General features: G+C 63.9%; 1 protein-coding gene across 3 annotated transcripts in view; it reads right to left on the bottom strand.

Annotated features, from left to right (window-relative positions):
- The window catches only part of SYT2 (synaptotagmin 2), a 44,481-nt gene that overhangs the window by 13,238 nt on the left and 13,400 nt on the right, over window positions 1–17,843 (bottom strand). The window contains exon 1 of one of the 3 annotated variants that reach the window (XM_080650936.1): window positions 3,481–3,618. The exons of 1 other annotated variant lie outside the window; for it this stretch is intronic. The gene's annotated coding sequence lies outside the window, so the exon portion shown is untranslated. Of the gene's footprint in view, window positions 1–3,235; window positions 3,370–3,480; window positions 3,619–17,843 lie in introns of those variants that run through there. One more of the 3 variants, XM_080650937.1, reaches the window with a different exon arrangement.

The raw sequence follows: 17,843 nt of genomic DNA, 5'->3' as shown, positions 1-17,843 counted from the left end.
ATGAGAAGGAGCCCAGCTTCGCCCACTGAGGCTCATTAGAGAAAAAGGTGGAGCTATTGAGAGATGCAGGCATTGGGGGGTGGGGGGCAGGGCCCCAAATTCCGGCTCATCCCCCCAAGAGGCAGGAACAGCTAACCCTGGAGGCATTCGCTGTGTCCGCCTCCTGCGGAAGGAAGGAGGGATGCTTGGTTGGCCATCACCGCCCTCACCTGGGCGAGGAAGTGCCACACCTGTTCCATCCGGGACAAGACGGAGGCCCCAGGAGGGTGCCCACAGGCATTCCCCGCCAGGCCACCGGGGAGGAGAGGAGACGGGCGGACCGGCCTGGGGGAGCCAGAGCCCACCTGCCCAGAGACGGTCCCATAGAGTCCCTGCGTCTGGGCTGAGCTCAGAGCCCTTCGCCCACCTTTCTCATCAGACGGGGTGCAGGCTTTGGGGCGAGACAGCCTTTGCTCAAAATCTCCCCCTGCTCTCGGCCAGCTGTGTGACCCTGGGGAGGTCCCCCACCACCACCCCGTCCTGGGCTTGTTTCCAGGTCCATAACATGGAGGCACTGCTGGTCCCCACCCCGCGGGGCCCACTGCCCCGTCCTGCCCTCCGAGGGGAGGAGAAGCTGTGGGCCTTGGGCCTCCTCCCCCAGCCCTCCCCAAGCTCAGGACTCGGGGACCAGGGAGCAGGATGCAGAGGAGAGAAAAGGAAAGAGAATGAAGCCAAGGCCGGAAGAACATCACCCACAGCCCGCCCTGACCTGCCAAGGACTTTTCCACATCTTTCCTGGGCTCCCCCCACACCTCACCCCATAAGGAAGCAAGCCTCTGGCCGCTTCTGGGGCTCTGGCCGAGCCCTCCCTTGAGGCCCCAGTGGCCCCTCAGCTCCAGGCGGCTGCACAAAGACCCCACAGGCTGGGGACCAGCAGCTCCAACAATGAGGGGGATTTATGAGGAGCAGGAGGGCTGGGGCGGGTGAGAGGCCGCAGGCTGGACGCAGGGTCACGAATGCAGCTAATCCAAAGGCTCCTTGAAAAGTCCAGTGTGCACGGGTCCTCGCGCTGCGGCCAGCCCTCAAGTCCGACTACTTCCTATCCTTGTCCTTCGCTCAGGGCAGATATCCGCCCACCTTGTCCTAACCACAGGAAGCCCGGGGGGCGGGGGGGGGGAGATTACAGCAAAGTGGAGCAGTTTCCTTTCCATGAAATTGCTGCTCAGAATGAGGGAGACAGACAGACAGACAGAGAAACAGAGAAAGGAAAGAGAGGGAGACAAAGACAGAGAGAGGACAGAGACACAGAGTGGGGAGGGAGACAGAGCAGCTTCCTCAAACCCCAAGACCACCCTGCAAGTCGCAAACCTTCCCCTGCGTCCCGGCCATGTCCGCCGCCCGCAGAGAGGGGCCCGCTGCCTGGTGCCAGCCCTTCCTGGCATTGGCACCGCGGCCGCCGCCCCGAGGGCGTTCTGACAACACCGAGGCTCCAAAGAATGTCAAGGCACTTGCTCAAGGTCACAGGGCGGATCCCCCCCGCCGAGGCGAGGCAGGGTCTGAGGCTCACTCCAGGGCGGACAGGGCCTGGACGGGGCCCATTCACACAGACACTTTGTCTCACGCTGTCTCGCTCCTGGGACAGAAGTGGGGGTTTCCTGGAGACCACCGGCTCCACCCCCAGCCCCAGCCCAGCTCCCTTCCTGCTGCTCGGACCCCAGCCCACAACCTCAGTCAGGAAGGACCCTGGAGGGTGTGAGTGTGACCCTCAGTGTCCAGGTGAGGAGAGGAAAACGGGGGGTGGGGGGGCACCCAGATGGGAGATGGAGCCTAGAATCCCACTCACGCCTCCCACCTTGATCGAGGACTCTTCCCACAACACCCCGAGGCCCAGTGAGACGTGATGGGTTGATGGATTCGTCTCAGCTGAAGAGGCAGCGGCCTTCCCCCAGGAGGAGGGTCTGGCCTTCCCCCAGGAGGAGGGTCAGGCCTTCCCTCAGGAGGAGGGTCAGGCTGGGAGGTCACGCAGTGGGACCCATGGCTGTGGTGGTGCAGGCCGTTCTCACAGCCCCTCAGATCGCCGGCTCATGACCTTGGGAGGTCCTTGACAGCCCCCTTTAGCCCAGAGCTCTCCCCAGGGAGGGATGCCCCCTGCGGAGGAGGGAGGGGTGCCCCCTGCAGAGGATGTGCAGGCTGGAAGGCAGCCGTCCCTCCACCACTGCCTTTCTGAGAGTGGGGTGAGATGGTGACGGAGGGGCTGAGGGGCTCACAGCCATGCCACCCTTAGGGGGGAGGGGAGCTACAGTGTCCCCAAGGCCGGGCCACAGAAGGATGCTGCTGGAGAGGCCACCCCCCACCCCAACCCTGCAGCTGGCCTCGGGTGGAAGGTGCCGGGAGTGGCAGGCCGGGCCAGCAGGTGTGGGGCTGGGAACGGTTTCTGGCACCCTACATCCCAAACGCCCATTTTCCAGACCAAGATACTGAGGCCCAGAGGGGTGCGTGTTTGTCCAAGGTCGCAGGCCGGGTCGGAGGGGAAGCATCCAGACTCCCCCTGGAACGCTGGGGTGCACAGCTCCTGGAGCGCCCCAGGGCTGGTTCCCCCAACCACCCCGTCCCCAGCTCCTCCCCATTCCTCCTCTCGAGGCGCGTCCACCACGCAGGTTCAGAGTGGTGCAGCGGCTCCTCCAAGGTCACACAGCAAACCGAGTGGAGCATGCGCTCTGCCCGCCCCGTGGCCCCTGGCCCCTCCCCCACCCCTGCCTCTCCCGGCTCCGGCGCTGGCGGGCACCGCGGGCTCCTGCTTCCTCCAATTCCGCAGCGCGGCTGGAGGACAGAAAGTTTCAGGCAGAGGAAGGGGAGGAGGGCGCCGCGCCCATCCCAGCCCCGGACGGCTGCGGCGCTGCCTGGCGCGGGGCGGGCACAGAGGGGAAGCGGGCCCCGCGCACCGCCAGCGTCCCCGGCGCGTCCCGCTCTGCGCCAGGGGGCTCGCGAGCTCCGCGCCTGAGCCTCCAGCCCCTCCTTACTGCGGTGGGGGCCAGGGGCAGTACCAGGCGCCCCGCACCCACTTCCCCGCCTTCCCACGTTCTCAGCCCGGGCGCTGTAGCCTCCTGGAGGCCCGGGTGCCAGCGAACTGCGCGGCCACCCCGCCTGCTCCCCCCCCCCCCGCCCGCCCGCCCTCCCTCCCTCCCTCCCGCGCGGAGAACCAGGTCGAGCACCAGGGGTGCCCGGGACCCCTCGGGACGCCCCCTGCGGGACTAACCGGGCAAGCCCGACGCGCGTGGATTTCCGGAGCCCGGTTCCCACCGCCCGCTCCGTCCCGCCGTCAGTGTACGCGGCTGCGAGCGCCAAACCCAGAAAGTGCGAGCGTCCGGCCTGGAGACGCTGCCTGGTCCCGGGCGCGCAGGCCCTGCGGGCGGCTGCGGCTGCGGCTGCGGCTGCGGCTGCGGCGCGGCTTCGCTCAGGACCCAGGGCCGCCCTCGCGGGGGTCCTGCCGGTTCCTCTTACCCGGGGCGCCCGGCTGCACTGCGGGCCAAGCTCGCCGAGAGCGCGGAGGGTGGGGCGGCCGGGGTCCCCTCTACTCGCGCGGCCGGCCGCTGCACTCCCCCGCCGGCTCCGCGCGCGCTCGCTCGCTCTGCGGTAGGAACAGCCAGCCGCTCCCCCGCCGCCAATTGACATGCTCCTCACATCCGCTGCGCACGGTGCGGCCGCCCCGCCAGGGCGATCCCGGCCGCGGAGCCGCCCCCGCGCGCCCGAGCCCCTCTGCCCCGGGGGTGGCGGTGGGCGGGGAGGGCGGAGAGCGGTGTGCGGAGCGGCGCGAGGAGGGCGCGCCCCTGGAGAAGTTTGGGGCGGCGGGCCGGCTTCGCGCCTCCGGAGCCCGCGGGACAATGCGGAGGGTCCCTGCCCGGTCCGTGCGCCCCTGAGCCGCCTCCGCCGCCCACGCGCTTGGAGAGCCTTTCGGGTGCGGGGGCTGGCGGGGGAGGGGGTGGCGTGCGGGCGGGAGGGAGCCGATGTGCTTCAGGGGAGACGCAGGAAGGTTTCCCGAGTCGGGAAAGACACGAAGAGGGAGGGGACGCGGAGTGAAGCAGACAAAGGGCAGAATCCGGAGGGGCCGGGGAGGTGGGGTTCCTTCCTCCCCGAGAGCCGGGATCGCGGCGCCCCAGCCTCAGTCCGAGGGGGCGCAGTCCAGCCCCGACTCCGGAGAGCCGAGAGGGCGGGACGGGGGCTGGAGCTGGGGCTGGGGCTGGGAGGCGGGGGGGGGGGGGGGTATCTGCGGTGCAGGGCCCGGGCCTGGCTCCGATAGGACCCTCCCACAGGGGCCTGCGTAGGGACCCGGCCTCCCCAGCACAGGGGGCGGGGAGCTTGGGTGACCCCCCTCTGCCTCCACCTCTGCCCCCAGAAGCCGCCTGCTGAGACCGCGGGACCCCAGCTCCGCGTGGCATTGCTGCGGGTGTCGGGCCACCAGCCCTGGTCCCCTGGCCTCCCCAGCCCCGCCCGCCCTGCGCGCTCCCCCCACCCCCACCAGCGGCACCCCTTCCTGCTCCTGCTCTGCGCACGCAGGACCATGGATCAAGTTTGGGGTTCGACCGAGGAAGTGCCCCCCCCCATGTGGGAGGGCCTCACTGAGGAGCCCGGGATTTCCCACGAGCTCCCCGGATCCCCCCTTGCCTCCCTCTCCCTCCCCGCCCCCCGCCCCGCCCCCGCGGGCTCTGCGGCGCTGCGGCACCGGCCACGGGGCTCCGCGCTGGGCTGAGCCTGAGTCTGGATCCGCGCAGCTCGATCGTCACGGGCGCTGGTCGCAGAAACGCTGAGTCGGGGATTTCCAGGCCGCGCGCCGCCCACACGCCGGCGGGGGCTGCGAGTCCGCGTGGGGGGCCGGGACTGACGCCTGAGTCCCGCCTCCGCCCCCCTCCCCCTGTCCTTCCCCCCCCCCCCCCCCCGCCACTCCTCAGACGGAAAAAGGGACCTAGGGTCCAGGACTCATGGTCAGGGGTTCCCCACCCCTCCGCACCCCACACCCCCGCTGCCACCTCTCTCGCGGGGCTGCGCCCCTTCCTTCCCCCCGCCCCCTCCCCAGAAATGGTTCTCTTGTGAAATTCCTCAAAGCTTCAGGGGATTCGGGTGAGACTTTGGGGTTTCCTGAGGCTGAGGGTCCCAGGACACGCCTCTGGGCCGGAAGTTCCCCCCTAATGACTGCGAGTTGGTGCTTGTTGGGGCGCAGGGGGCTGGAGGAAGGGACCCCCATAGCTCCTTCTCCTGAGAGGGGTGCAGACACCTGAGCCTGCCGCAAAGCTGCCGCCAGTAAAACGGGGTCCAGACCCGCCCCCCCGCGAGAGGCACTCTCACCACGGCCCCGCAGGCAGCCCCGGGGCAGTCCCCAAAGCAGCTTGGGGAGGCCCAGCACCCTAGGCCTCGTCCCCACCCGGGCCGGCCTGTGCCCGGTCCTGGGAGGTGGAGGTCAGGACCCTGGACAGAGCCGCTCTCCCTCCGGCGGCTTTGGTGCCTGCTGGGGGCTGCCTGGTGGCCCTGGGACAGTCCCGGAGGGAACGGTCAGCCAGCTCTGTCCAGCTGGACCGTCCGTGAGCTGGACCGTGTGGGTGGTTCCCCGTGTTCTTCCCTCTGCCCCTCACCCAGGAGAGCCCTGAGCTGGCTTTGGGGTCCTGACCCTCCGTCTGGCCTCCCTCTCGCCCCAAAGGCCGCAGCACCCTGGCCCAGACTTGAGAGCATCAGCTGAATGGAGGCCCTGGAGCCCCCACCACCCTGATAAGGTCCCCAGCCAGCATTGTGGGGGGCCTGGAGGGTGCGTGAGGGCGGGGAGCTTCCGGGGGGTTCTGTAAGAAGCTCGGGGTGTGGGACGTGGATCCTGCCTGTGGCCTGGCTGTGGGCGCTGCTGGCCTCCGTGGCCGCCTTAAACAGCGAATCTACAGACTCTTCCAGCCGCAGGAAGTCACCACCCCTAGGCCTCACTCCCCACTTCTCATCAACGCCCCCCCCCCCACGACCTACGACCTCCGGGTCTCTGTTCTAAGGCCAGGCCCGCCCGCCCCCCTCCTCTCCTTGGGCCTCAGGTTCCTCGTTAATAAAACCAAGGGATTGGACGGGACAGTTTCTGCTCCGAGTCTGTGAGCCGGAGAACGGAGAACGGAGGTGGGTGGATGCAGAGGCTGCCAGGCCCCTTCGTGGAGAGAACGAGGACGTGATGAGTTATCTCACGGGGAAGTGGGGGGGCGGGGGGTGCTGGGGCTGGGACCTGCACGTTCCAGGAAAGGTGCCCCGGATGACGGGTAACCAGGGCGTTGTGACAAAGGCCACGGACACAGCCGGGCCGGGGCCCGGGAAGTGCCTCCCAGCCGGACCACAGCACCCCCGCCATCGCCCCCACCAGCTGTCACCCCTGCCGACGCCCAGTTGCGCAGAGGGGCTGCAGGGGGCCGGTGACCCACTTCCCCTGCCTCCAGCCCTGGGCGCAGGCCGGGCAGAGACGTGTGGATCCCACACGGCAGCCAGCAGCTGCTCCAATCCCAGAGCCGCTGCAATGCGGACCTCGGAGTCTGTTGTTGCGAGTTTTTTCCTAAAAGTCCTCCTTTCCCAGGGACCTGTGCAGCCACTGCCTCGGGGAGGGGGGTGGCCTGGAGCTGGGGTGTCGCCCTCCTTCTCAGGGGCTGGGCCACCTCTCACCCCCCCCCCTCAGTGTGCAGCCCCCCCACCCACACCCTCTGGTCCTAGTGGGACCGGGAGGTCTGGGTGGGGGAGGTCCAGGGGCTGGGCTCCTTCCCAAGGCCGGGACGCAGGCTGGCGGAACCTGATGTCTGTCAAATTGGAGCACTTCTCAGCTTCCTGGTCCCCGGAGGCTCTGGCTACATCTCAGAGGCCAGGACACCTTGAGATTCAAGAATGTCTCTCTCTCTCTCTCTCTCTCTCTCTCTCTCTCTCTCTCTCTCTCTCTCGGGCGGACAGCAATGCCCCCTCCGGAGTCTCAAGCGCCAGGTCTGCTGAGGGTCTCAGGGTGTCTTTCTCTCCCATGTGTCCCCTGCTAATGCCTCAAACCCCGGGCATGTGCCCTGACGGTGCATCACACCGTGACCTCCTGCTTCACAGGTCAACGCTCAGCCACTGAGCCACGCTGGCCAGGGCTTGGGTTTCATTTTAAGGGAATTTTCAGGGCGGCTCTGCTTCCCAATTAACAAGGTGACATGTTCGCTCCATCAGCCATGAGAATGAACCCCAAGGAGGAGGACAGGGGCAGGGGCAGACCCATCCCTGCCATTGCCCCCCCCCCGCCCCCGTCCCCGCTCGGTTCCCCAGGACCAGGGGAGGGGGCTACCTGCTGACAGGGAGCAGAGGGGATGGCCCAGGTGAGAGCATGTGCCCGGGACAGAGGCGCCTTCCCGCCTCCGAGAGAGAGAGCCGCTCTGCAGGGCCAGGGGAAGCTGCGTCTGGCCTGCCCCGAGCTCTCTCCGCACCACCTGCAGCGTGTTGGGTCTCTCGCGGACACAGATGGCCTGGCTCAGGGCAACCAGGACATGGCTGAGCCCATCTGGACGCAGCTCAGGGCGAGGAGCCACCAGTCTGCCATCTGCTGAGCAGGTGACAGCCGCCGGCAGGTACGTCGGGGCGAGGAGCAGGGAGCTCGGGGCCCGGAGAGCAGCTGCAGGCAGGACCTGGCCCTGCGGCCAGCGGACTCCCTGGGCTCCGGACAGGAGGTGCCTGCAGGCCCTGCTGTGCGGCTGGTGGGTCTTTAAATGAAAACAAATGGACACCCCTCCCCCCCCCCCGCCCTCTCTGCCTGCGTGTTTCCATCAAAGCTCAGGCTGGCTTGCCCTCGCCGGTGCGGCTCAGTGGATAGAGCACCGACATACGGACTGAAGGGTCCCCAGGCTCGATTCCAGTCAAGGGCACGTAGCTTGGACGCAGGCTCAATCCCCAGGAGGGGCCGTGCAGGAGGCAGCTGATCGATGATGTTCCTCTCTCATCGATGTTGCTATCTCTCTCTCTCCCTCTCCCTTCCTCTCTTTCTGAAAATCAATTTTAAAAACACACATATTAGCCGAAACCGGTTTGGCTCGGTGGATAGAGCGTCGGCCTGCGGACTGAAAGGTCCCAGGTTCGATTCCGGTCAAGGGCATGTACCTTGGTTGCGGGCACATCCCCAGTGAGGGGTGTGCAGGAGGCAGCTGATCGATGTTTCTCTCTCATTGATGTTTCTATCTCTCTATCCCTCTCCCTTCCTCTCTGTAAAAATCAGTAAAAAAAACAACAACACACATATTAAAAAGAAAAAACTCAACTGGCTCCAGGGACAGAGAGGGGGATGGGGTGAGCCTCTGGCAGGGGGTGGGGGGGGGGCACCCACCGGGAAAGTAGAGGGGACCCTAAGAGGCAGCATCATGTTCACCAGCCCGATTCTGGCCCCAACTCCCTCCAGGTGCTGTGTGTCTCAGGGCAGGTTCGTCAACGTCTCTGAGCCTGTTTCCTTGTCTGTGGTGGGTGGTACCAGGCTCACCGCACAGGCTGTAGGGAGGCTAACGGGCTAACGGACACAGCCAGCGCCCCCTAATCCCTGTGCACCACACATCTCCTGGGAACTCCCAGAAGTGCAGGTGTCCAGGCCCCACCCCGAGACTCTGACTCCACAGGTTCAGCTCGGGTGTCCTGGTAGGTGACACAGGGTCCCCGGACCCCACTGCACACAGGGCAGCGGGGAGGGCCAAGCCCAGGGCAAGGACCGTGTGGTGCAGCCCTCGGCCCTGCCCCTCGCCCCGCCCAGCAGCTTTCCCGCATGCAGGGCCGCGCTCTCTCCTCTCCTGACGCAGCCCATCCGTTTGCAACCAGCTCCTCGGGTCGGCTCCCCACCCTGCAAACGCTCACGAGCAGCTACTGGACACGGATCCAGGTGCCGGAGTCCTTGTCCTCGCGGGCCACAGACCCGTGTAACCAATGACACTCACTCACTCACTCATTCGTTCACTCATTTAAAGAAATACAGGTTTTTATTGAATTCAGAGCGGAAGGGAGAGGGAGAGAGAGAGAGAGAAACATCCACGATGAGAGAGAATCACGGATCGGCTGCCTCCTGCACGCCCCCTACTGGGGGTCGAGCCTGCAACCCGGGCATGTGCCCTTGACCGGGAATCGAACTGCGACCTCCTCGTTCATAGGTCAACGCTCAACCAGTGAGCCACGCTGGCCGGGCTGCAGGTTAAATTCTAACAGTCGAGCCTCCCCGAGCACTGACCCCCCCACTCCGAGGCCCGGCTCACGGGCCAACCATGGAGCCACGCCGGCCAGGCCACTCACTCATTCATTCATTCATTCATTCATTCAATGCTACCACCTGCCTACTCGCCGCCAGGCACTGTGCTAAGCGCCACGGTTGACACCTGTAAGCCTCCTTGTCAGAAAAAGGCCGAGGAAGAGATGGCCCTTCGGGGCCACATGCCCTGGGGGCCCCCAGCTCCAAACCCCAAGGCAGAGGCCAGTGTCAGGAGGAGGTTGCTGCCCTCACACGCAGGACAGCCCACGGGGACCACGTCCTCCCCAGCTCTAGCCTGGTCACCGCCGGGCACAGAGCATTCTTTCTCCTCCGGTCCCGCCCTGCCCCCGACATAATCCCAGGCTTCATAATTACGTGTGAGGACGGGCTACCCCCGAATGCCGGGCGGGGCCCCCCCCCGATAACACTCCCCCGCGGATGCGCTGCACACGCGGGGCCCTCGAGCCGACTGGCGGGGCTGGCTCAGCCTGTGGTTTCCATTTTTCAAGCCAACCCGGCATCCATCACGGCTGCCAGCGCCAGTCTCGGCTCCCGGGGGGCAGGTGTTCAGGGAGGATGCTGGGCAGGCTGGCCCCTTCCCACCGCCGCCTGGAGGGTTTCACACGCACTCGGCCCAGAGCGGTCCCTCACTTCCTCAGGGGTCAAAGCTGGTACCTCTACTTCATTCATTCATTCGTGTGTCTAACACAGCCTTGGGCAAACTACGGCCCGTGGGCCGGATCCGGCTGTTCTATCCGGTTCTCTTGCTCTCCCCTCCGCTCCTTTACTTTGAATGTATATTAGTTCACACAAACACTCCATCCATGCTTTTGTTCCGGCCCTCCGGTCCAGTTGAAGAACCCATGGTGGCCCTCGAGTCAAAAAGTTTGCCCACCCCTGGTCTAACACCTCGAGCACCTGTCAGGCACCGAGGCTGAGCGAGTTCTGGGCATTGAGGACGGCCAGACGGGGTCCCTGACCTCGGGGGGGGGGGCTCACACAACGGGAGGCCGCCGTCACACAGCACAACATGGGAAGCGCACGGGTCTGCGTGGAAATGAGACCAGCGGGGTTCACTCTGTAGCGGAGGCACGAGGGGCTCCCTCCTTAGCTCGGGCTGGTCAAGGCTGCGGGAATTCGGAGCCCTCGATGCTTCTGAATCCCGTGGATAAACACACAGGCATCATTTCACACGCGCGGGAAAATGTCAGCGGCTAACACAGATCAGCTCCTGTGAGTCACCTGACCGGCCCCCGTCTTTAACGTCTCGAGTTTTGCATTAAACCCATTCATTAAAATGCCGTTTGGAAATATCAGTCAGTGTTCAGTTCTATCGTTAACAGGTTTTCAGACCTGGTTAAGAACAGAGACAGCAGCTCGCCCTCTCGCTCGGCCTTCTGGGTCAGGGCGTCCCCGTGTGGCTCTGCCCCCCGCCTGACGAGGGCTTTCCAGGGTGGAAAGAGAAGACGTGACGATTCAGAGCTTGCGGGTCCAGCCCCAGCGCATCTTCACGAGGGTCCCACCCTCCGCCCCAAACCTTGGCCAGCACGCGTTTACTCACAGACACAGGGCGGTGGTCATGAGTCAGAGGACCCATAGCCACCCAGAGGGCACCCCCAGGCCGTGAGCCGGGCCTCGGAGTGGGGGGGTCAGTGCTCGGGGAGGCTCGACTGTTAGAATTTAACCTGCAGCCCGGCCAGCGTGGCTCACTGGTTGAGCGTTGACCTATGAACGAGGAGGTCACAGTTGGATTCCGGGTCAGGGCACATGCCCGGGGTTGTGGGCTCGATCCCCACAGTCGGGGGTGTGCAGGAGGCAGCCGATCCATGATTCTTATTGATGTTTCTATCTCTCTTCTTCACTGAAATCAATAAAAATATTATTTTTTTAAAAAAAGAATTTAGCCGAAACCGGTTTGGCTCAGTGGATAGAGCGTCGGCCTGCGGACTCAAGGGTCCCAGGTTCGATTCCGGTCAAGGGCATGTACCTTGGTTGCGGGCACATCCCCAGTGGGAGGTGTGCAGGAGGCAGCTGATCGATGTTTCTCTCTCATTGATGTTTCTAGCTCTCTATCCCTCTCCCTTCCTCTCTGTAAAATATCAATAAAATATATTTAAAAAAAAAAAAAAAAGAATTTAACCTGCGGCTCAGGGGACCTCTGCGAGCAGCGGGAGGGATTCAGCAGACCCAGGAGCCGAGACAGAGAACAGGCTGCAGGAAAGTGGGAGAACCAGGCATGGAACTCCCCACCCCATCCACCCCCAGGTCACTATATTCCCTTCAGCACCCCGAGAGCTGCTGGCTGAACATGGGGGGACATACCTGGGGCTCCCCTCCACCCCGCCCGGGAGCCGTTGCCAGGAATTCACATGCTTTTCTGGAGTCGTTACTGTGAAGGGGTGCAAGGACACTGGGCAGGAAATCAAGATGAATGTAGTTCCCGCCAGGATTGATGACTGCGCTGCCTGGAAGCGGAGCCCCCGGCGAGGACGCCGTTTGTAACAGACACGTGGGCTTCTGAGCAGCAGGCGTGGGACGTGGCGGGCGACGGGACCTCTCACCCCTCGTGCCTGACGGCAGCCGTAGGGGACACCGCGTGACAAGGAGGGACAGACAGCCCCGGCCACTGCTCTGCACACAAACTTCCTCCTTTGTCCTCATTCTTCTGCCTGTTTTTTGTGTGTTTGTATTGTTTTCTTAGTATTGATGTCAGCGAGGAAGGGAGAGGGAGAGAGAGAGGAACATCCATGAAGAGAGAGAATCCTGGATCGGCTGCCTCCTGCACGCCCCACCCTGGGGATCCAGCCCGCAACCCGGGCAGGTGCCCTTGACTGGGAATCGAACTGTGACCTCCTGGTTCCTAGGTCGATGCTCAACCAATGAGCCACCCTGGCCGGGGCTGCATGTCATGTTTGGACTGAGCTTCGACCCCACTGAGTGTTTTTCCTCCCAGAACGAGCACACGATGGGGCTGCTTCTGTGTCTGGAGCCCCCACCCCTCACCCATGTCCTGGGGGAGGTCCGGCAGCCGGAGGGAGGTGACAGCGAGGTCACCGTCATCGCGGGGTGACCGCCAGCGAGCGGAGCCCCCCCTGCAGAGCCCCCCCTGCTCACGCCCCTCCCAGAGATCTCCTCCTGCTCCCCCACCGTCTGCAGCGCCTGCAGGAGGTGTATCCGAGGCGGGAGATTTATGTAGCAGGTTCACGCTCGGCGGAGAGGACAATGCCTCGCCGCGTCCTGATCTCGCTTGCCGACAGAAACCGGGGCGAGAAGCGGGTGAGGGTGGCTCTCTAGCCCCCACGTGGGGCAGTGACCACGGGGCCTGCGTGAGCCGTGTGAGAGCGCATGCCTGGGGCTGGGCACATGAGCACGGTGTGCAGAATGACCTGTGTACACACTACATGCAGGGCCGTGGGCTTTAGAAGTGACGCGGGGACACGCCAGGGCTGCACACATTCACGTGTGTGTGTGTCACTGACGGGGGCATGTCCGCGCTCAGCCCCAGGCGTCCTCTCAGCCGTAAACGCGTTACCGCTCCGTGGCCAAACTCTCCGGATCGCCCCGTGCCCTTCCTGTGACCCCGTGGCCGCTAGTCTGACTCCGCCTGCCACGCTGACCGCAGCTCCCACTCGCTCGCTCCGTTTTCTCCACCATCACACCCGGCCCCGCCCCCGGGCACGCTCTGCCCCTTCCCCACCCGGCAGCTTCAGAGACGGACAGGCAGCTGACCGTCAGCAGACATTTCTCGCAGCTCTGGAAGCTGGACGTCCAACACCCACGGGCCCCCAGACTTGGCGCCCGGGAGGCCTCCCAGGCAGGGGTGGCCGGGAGCTCCCTGATGCCCGCCCCCCCCCCGCCGTGGGCATGTGTGTGCCTCCCTGATGGGTTACTGGCTTCTCACGGGCAAGAACCGCCCCCCCCCACCCCCTTCCCTCCCACCCAGCTCCTGGCTCACCCACCACCCTATTCCCGCCGACGCCTGACCCACCCGTCTGCCTGCTGAAGACGGAGGCCTACAGAGGGCCCGCGCCCGCGTCTCACGCCAGGCGCCGGACAGCTCGACAGCTCTCGCCACAGCAGCTGGCACCGGCCAGGGTTTGGCCTCAGGGAGGGGAGGTCAAGCTGAAGCCGCACCCAGGATGCCGCTCCCCGGGCCTGAGCCGAGACACCAGCCACGGCGCGAACCGGAGAGGCAGCTCCGTCCCACGGCTCACGCGTGATGCCGGGAGAGGCAGGTGGACGAAGAACAGGCTCTCACCTTCTGCCGAGGTCACCGCGCTCCACCCCTGTGGGGGGCCTCGCCCGTCCCACCTGCTCTCCGGACGCTGTGACTGTGACTGCGACGTTGAGAGACGGTCGGCGTCCCCTCCCCCGCAGCCGACGGGGTTTCATGAGGCTCTGAGCATTGAGCGGGACAGCGGCCCGGCCCACAGCCTCGCTGCACCCCCACTTCCCACCCCACGGCCTCGGCTGCACCCCCACTTCCCACCCACGGCTTCAGCTGCACGCCCACAGCCTCGCTGCACCCCCACTTCCCACCCACGGCCTCGGCTGCACCACCACTTCCCACCCACAGCCTCGGCTGCACCCCCACTTCCCACCCCATGGCCTCGGCTGCACCCCCACTTCCCACCCACAGCCTCGGCTGCACCCCCACTGCCTATCCACAGCCTCGCTGCACCCCCACTTCCCACCCACAGCCTCGCTGCACCCCCACTTCCCACCCACGGCCTCGGCTGCACCCCCACTTCCCACCCACAGCCTCGCTGCACCCCCACTTCCAGCCCACGGCCTTGGCTGCACCCCCACTGCCCACCCACGGCGTCAGCTGCACCCCCACTTCCTGTCCATGGCCTCGGCTGCACCCCCACTTCCCACCCACGGCCTCAGCTGCACCCCCACTTCCCACCCCACAGCCTCGCTGCACCCCCACTTCCCGCCCACGGCCTCGGCTGCACCCACGGCTTGTGGCCACGGAATGAGCCTTCCGGGCTCGCACGCCCCAGGCAAGCTGGCAGCGTGCAGGACAGAGACGACCCACTGCGGGTGGGCCCTGCTCCAACCAGACGTCAGAGCAAAGACGGGGCTGATTTAAGCCACTAATGTGAGGGACTCTGTTACCAGTGTCTCACCAAGTGTCGCGGCAGTCTGCCGTGCCAGGTAACCATTGCAGCACGCAGTGCCGGCTCGGGCACCCGCTTCCCTCGGCCTCCTCCTGGCCCAGCCTCGCTCCCAGGGACCCCGTCCTTATTCTTGTGCGAGGCCAGTGCCCCCACCCCCTCCCACCTCCCCTAGGATCCTGCTCGAAACCCTCCCCAATCTCCCACCTACAGATAAACTCACATTTATCCCATGTACACATGCGTACATATATGCGTACACGCACACAGAGAAACACAGATGTACATGCATGAGCACATGTGTGCATGTGCATACACGTTCGCACATACAAACCTGAGTACCTGCACACAGATGAGCATGTGCATACTCGCATATACGCACATGCATACATGTGCATACACGTTCGCACATACAAACGTGAGTACATGCACACAGATGAGCACGTGCATACTCGCATATACACACATGGGCACGTGCACACACATGAGCACACACACACTCATCACCTGGCTCCGGGGCTCAGGGATCCCCCCACCCCCCGCCGTCCCCTCCAACCCCCCCCCCCCCGCCCCCCGCCGCTGCCTCCACCTCTCACCTATAATTGGTTATCAGGTTTGGTGCGTTCTTCTTCCCAATTGGCTCTTGAATGCAGACTCCGTCTCCCAGAGGCCTAGCCCCTCATCCGTCCTCACCTAGATTCATTCCACAATTATCTCCCCACTGCTCCCCTGCTCCTGCACCCCCTGCACACCAGAGTGAACTTCCTAACACGCCCACCTGGCCCCATCACACACCCTCCACACCCTCTCGGGCACTCAGGCACCTTCTCCACGGGGGCTCAACGCCCGCCTGGCCCTCCCCCTCCCCCGCCCCCCCGCAGCCCAGTCTGGGCCTTGGCGCCCGCACGCACCCCTGCTTCAGCCGTTGCGCCCTCTGCCAGGACGCCCTTGGGTCAACCAGAGCCCCTGTCCCTTCGAGAGGTAGATGAAACATCACCTCCTCCGGAAGTCGCCGGGCCTCCTCGCACCACTGGCACGTCCATCTCACTGCTCCCAAGTCACATTTGCCGGGTCAGTGTCCCCGGGGGCCTGGGCTGCCTGAAGCCAGGCCGTGGCTGCGCCGCTCTGTCCCGGAACTGGCACAGCACCGCCCCTCTGACTGGGGCTCCAGACGAGTTGGCTAAATATAGAGCTTCATAAAATCAAACATGAAAATCCTGAGGTGTCTAATTAATGTGGGCCAGCGCGCCCCAGCCCCCTCCAGGAGACGCAGGGACAGGACGTACTCTGGAATCTTGTGAATGGTGCTTCCTCTCCCCACAGGACACGGCGACAGCGGATGGGTAGGCGGGGAGGAGGGGCAGGTGCCCGACAGAGGGGGAGTGACCCCAAATCCTCCTAGCCACCAAAGTTGCATTTCCCCCTCACTCAGCCCCCCTTGCTTTCCTCCATCTGAAGACATTCCCGGAGAGCGGAGGCCGCACATCACACACAGCTTGTCCATCAAGCGTGCACACAGGCGGGGCGGTCCCACGGGGCCTGAGGGGGACCTGCTGCCACTGTGGGCACCGGGCTGAGCTCTCAGGGGATCTGAGCAGCAACAATGGCTGGGTCATCGCTCTCCTGGCGCCCAAAACCACGGCTGTGCCTCCAGCGTGGGCTCCATAGTCCAGGTCCCTCCCTCAAACACAAATGCCAGCGGCACCAGCAGGGCCAGCGCTACCCGCCGATGCCTCAGGGAGGTGTGGGGTCCTCGGCACGACCCTGTGCCCACCAACTCCTGGCACCCCAGCCCCAGCCACACACACACACACACACACACATACACACACATGCACGCACACACACGCAGCCACAACCAAGGACCAAGCAGGAGGGAAGCCCACGGTCCCTTGCTGCCCACAACCCCCCGGGGCCCACTCCACTGGCCAGCCCGACCCCGAGCCTTCCCTGGGCTCATCACCCCTCAGGCCCCATGGCTGGGGGGGACAGGGGACGGGTGGTTTAGGGGAGAAGGAGAGGGAAGAGTCCCTGCTGGGAGCCCAGGAGGTAAAGTGTGAGCCAGCAGCTGCCTCATCCTCCTCCCCTCTGGTGCCTCGTCTTACTTCACGGGAGACGTCCCCGGAGCAGGGTCCTCAGGACGCTGAGTGACACCCGTCAGCCGCAGCAGGACCTTCGGCCCCTCCACCAGCCCACAGACACGGGGCCTCTGACCACACCACCTCCTGGTGGGTTGGCTGCAGCCTGGCAGGGAACTCGGTCTCCCCAGCTGGCCTCCCCGGCCCACACCTGTTCCAGCACCACGTCCCGTCCGTGGCAGCGCCCTGGGCCCGTCTGGTCCCCCCACAAGTGAGACTGAGCTCAGGGAGGGGAGGTACCCCTCAGGGCCACACCCCTCCCAGCCATGGTCAGGGCTGGTGCACAGCAGGGGCACAGGGAAGGCGGCCTGGCGTGGCGGGTGGCAGAGGGGGCCAGGGAACACGACGAGGCTGCCCTGAGACCTGACCTCCGGCTGGCCCCTTCTTGGTTCCACGAGCACCCACAGCGCGCCAGGTGCTGGGGAGACGGGACCCCCAACTAAGCAGAAAGTTAAATAGCAAGAGAGGAGGAGGTAGAGGAGGGGTCATCAGGAGGAGATAACTATTAGGTGTACGGGTTACTAACGCGGACTCTTTTCAATCGACGGAGTCACACATAAGTTGATCTATATGCGGTTTGATATGTACGCTATTTTGTTGTATTGACAACAAGCTTCAAAACTTCATAGGTCAAACTGGCTGAAGGTGTTAACATCATAGATATTTTTACGCTTAAAAATGTCGAATTTCGTGCCCAAAAAAGAGCATTTGCGGGAAGTTTTAATTCATTACTTTATTTTGAAGAAAAGTGCTGCTGAAAGTGATCGTATACTTCGGGAAGTTTATGGTGAACATGCTCCATCTCAAGATACTCGTGAACCATCTGGTTTAAACGCTTTAAAAGGGATGATTTCGATGTGAAAGACAAAGAACGTCCAGGTCAACCGAAAAAGTTTGAAGACCAACAATGACAAGCATTATTGGATGAAGATGGGTGTCAAACTCAAAAACAACTTGCAGAGAGATTCAACGTTGCTCAGCAAACAATTTCCGACCATTTACAAGCAATGGGAAAGATTCTAAAGGAAGGAAAATGGGTGCCCCATCAACTGAACGAAAGACAAACGGAAAACCGGAAAGTCATCAGTAAAATGTTGCTTCAAAGGCACGAAAGAAAGTCTTTTTTGCATCGAACTGTGACTGGCGATGAAAAGTGGATTTATTCTGAGAATCCCAAATGCACAAAATCATGCGTTGATCCAGGTCAACCATCAACATCGACTGCAAGGCCAAATCGCTTCGGAAAGAAGACAATGCTCTGCGTTTGGAGGGATCAGGAAGGTGTGGTGTATTATGAACTGCTCAAACCAGGTGAAACCGTTAATACTGATCGCTACCGACAACAAATAATCAATTTGA

Source organism: Plecotus auritus, assembly GCF_963455305.1.
Source record: "Plecotus auritus genome assembly, chromosome: 14".
NCBI classification, from domain to species: Eukaryota; Metazoa; Chordata; class Mammalia; order Chiroptera; family Vespertilionidae; genus Plecotus; species Plecotus auritus.
The sequence above is the reverse complement of the archived record's forward strand: the minus strand, read 5'-3'. Positions and strand labels throughout refer to the sequence as shown.